The sequence below is a fragment of the Aplidium turbinatum genome, chromosome 4, assembly GCF_918807975.1.
Source record: "Aplidium turbinatum chromosome 4, kaAplTurb1.1, whole genome shotgun sequence".
Classification (NCBI taxonomy): Eukaryota; Metazoa; Chordata; class Ascidiacea; order Aplousobranchia; family Polyclinidae; genus Aplidium; species Aplidium turbinatum.
Genome location: NC_137475.1, coordinates 35,719,420 through 35,723,045, shown reverse-complemented (window position 1 = coordinate 35,723,045; position 3,626 = coordinate 35,719,420).

Below are 3,626 nucleotides of genomic sequence, written 5' to 3'. Positions count from 1 at the left end.
GCTATATTTCAAAACAAGTATTTTTGAATGAATTGTAAGATAGGTACAGCAAGATCAAGGCAAATATTCAAATTAATTTAAGCACTCGATACATTAGCCTATATGGTCAGGGCCGGATTTAGCCTAAGTGCTGCCCTAGGCAGATAAGAAAAGTGCTGCCCCCAAAAAAAATTTTTCGATAGTGCGCTACGATTTATATTTTCAATTCTTTACAAAAAAGTTATTTGCACTGTTTATTTGAATACATCAATGAATGTCATTGTATAATGAACTCATTGCTTAAAATCACTTCCGGCGGGCTATTTCTCTTGCAAACAAATCAATAATTTCTTCAAAGTCTGTAGAAATAAGTAAAGATGAGTTAATGCTCAAAAATGTGATAGATAGATGGATGTTTATTGGCTGCTGCGAAAAAGATGTACGGTACAATAAATCAAAACACAATGTACATAGTAAAACTGTTGAAATGATTACAATTAAAAAAAAATTTGATGAAAGCATCACAACAGCGGGAGGCTGCAAAGTGACCATACAAGGTCTTCAAGTCATTCAAGCAGCCATCCCTTAACTCATCAATGATAATTATAATTAGCTAGTTGAGAAAAATAAATAATAATAAAAAAAAATATCAGTGAAGCTGTCCAAGATGATAAGAAATTTAAAAAAAGTCAGGTAGGCCAACGTAGCCTGTGTTACAATTGCAAGTCTGATTAGTAATTTAGCATTTGCCTAATATGTGTCAATAATTTTCTTTTTGTACATTCTTTTAAAAGTTGTGAAGGAGGATTTGCGAATTTCAACTGGTATATTATTCACATGAATGTGAGATCATTCATGTGATCATGCTTCAACGTAGACCGCCGTACATTTTTGATCAGCTTCACAATAGAGAATGATCGCTCTGCACTGCAATTGGTTTACATACGGTACTTTATCATACATACTGCATCAAGGCAAGTACACAAAATAGCCTGCAACTTTTCCATCAACCAAACATTGACTAAAAACATTTTTTCCAGGCTCCTTCAAATTTACTAACAGTGAAACAAACCGAACAAAGATTAATAAAAATTGCTCAGACAAAGCCTAGTCCTCCATACTAAGCGAGACAGATAACTAACAGAAGCGCTAAGCAGCACATATTGTTGAAAACTAATCAAGCGTGAAGTACTCTAGGGGCGATGACTTGCCATACATGACTTGCCGCACTGTTCATAAATGTGTGTGATGTGATAACATATTTATTAATTGCTATATACGGTATCTGTTGTGAATTATTATATTCACGTACAGTATTATCAATGTAATATACTCATATATTTTGCCGCCCCCAATAATTTGCCGCCCTAGGCAACTGCCTACTGGTAAATCCGGCCCTGTATATGGTACGGTGCCAAACCAAAAAAATTAGGTTATAGTGACACATGTTGCAAAATCCAATTTTTCAACCAGTCAATAGGCTACAATATGCTTACATATAAATGCCTTGATTTTGTGATAACAACACTTTTACTAAAGTGGCAACAACAAATTTCTTTCTTAAGAAAGTGATTTTATATTCTAAAATCCGCAAGCCTACTGATTGATTGATTGATTGAATCTTTATCCTCGGACTGAGAAAGCTTCTTGCAGAGCTTAATCCTGGCAGTTTCGCATACTTGTAGAGGCTTTGAATCACTGACGCAGGCCCGGTCACCGAGATTGACAGAGTGAAGTTTCCGATTGTTGAAGTCTTGTTGCCGGGGAACTATTCCATCCATTAGATGCCACTGAATGGAGAGCAGTCCTTAACGTGCGTTGCTCAAGCGCACACCCCGAGAGTCGAACCAGCGCCGCATGATCTTGAAGCTTCTTCGTTCCAGAAGTGACGCGCTAACCAATTGAGCTATCGGGGCTGATGCCAGATCCAATCCGTAAATGCTAGAACCTGACTATACAATCACCAAAAAAGAAATTTTAATTTCTACTTTTCAAAATGCACACTTTTTTTAAAGCTTAATGATGCTCTTTTTTCTTCCTTGTCGATCATATGGTATGATCAGGTTGTAAGGGTTGTATTGACTGTTTACCAACGCATCATTGCCATGGAACGCAGAACAGTGTTGCCAGAAGCTGCAAGATGATTTTCCAATGGCTGAAGCGCAACTTACTGAAGTGACATTTTTAATCTAATTCCAAGTTCAAAACTACTGTTAAGTTAAGCTGAACGTTATCTCTACAAACCGAACTCTATTTCTACAAATGAAACAAAGCTTCAGTCCCCCCTTGTTTTTTTGGAGGGAGGAGCATTTTTTTCCACCTATTTTATCAAGATCTTTGAATAAAAAAATAAACAGGTTTTCACCTGTCAATGAGCAGATCTCCTTGCCCAATTTTAGATTTCCAACGTGGGAAAATAACCACAATATTTGTCCGGAATTACCTTAAAATTTAGGACAAATTTTCCATTTGGCAACAATCTAAGGATCTCAATTCAACACAACTCGAACGTGCTTTTTTGGCAAACTTAATTGAAATTTAGTAGCTGCTTATTTGCTGATGGAGCTTACAAAAACTTGCATTGCTCACTTTTCCAACAATTTACAGCTATTTGAACGAAAAACCTGGTGTTAGTGAAGCTTGCTCGACCATCTTGTAGTTCCTCATCATTTACACATTTACAGCTTACAGGCCTACGTTTTGTGACCGGTGTTTGTTTATCTTTATCCTGCATTGCGGGAAAGCGGACTTGAGCGCTATGCATCGGTGTACGCCTTCCGACATACACCTGACCCACGCTGCAGCCGACGGCAATGTCTGTTTCCGGTTGTCTACTTTACTTATGACTTAAATTTGGTACTACCCATTACTCGAAATTCATAATTCCGCTTCTGTCGTGAGATAAATGTGGGCTAGGTTATCACAGATCAACATGACCTCATAAAACTTTTTTCGCTGCTTATTGTATACCGAATCTGATTGGCAAATAAAGTTTTTTTTTCCCTCTCTCTCTCCCCCATGAAAATGTTCTTCGTACGCCACTGAACTGCAGCAACATTTCAATGTCGACACATTTTGTCAGATGTGGATCGCTCCACCAATGCGTAATATCATAATAAAAAAAACATGTTAAATGGGATAAACTGTCACAGCATTTTCCGACAAAATTAAAAATAGTTTTTGGAAACTCCGATAAGCAACTTCTTGGATTCCGCTTTCCGACTTCGGAGTAGTGGTTGGCTTATTCGGAGTAGGGCCCCCGAGCCCGTAGCCGAATTTTTGGAATGAATTACGTAGTTGTCATGTCACTACATTTTCTTAATGTTACTTTCATTTTCCGTATAGTTTATGGTAAGCTATCCACATCTGTTTGCCTTTTCCGGTCTTACTTTAGCTGAAAATCATTGTAATGTAGTACGGTAACCTACCGTACATTCTTTCCAAAGTCTAAATTTTATCAACTATTTAATTTTAAATTCATTTTTTTAAATGGAGGGTCTTATTCTTACTATTTATCTTTTTCAGCTGTGGTTTTCTGAAAAAAGGTTTGCTTGTGACTTCTGTAGGCTATTGTCTTATCCAATGATGAAAATGAATTACAACCCTTTTTATATATCATAATTATTGTCTATCTAATCCTCAGCTAA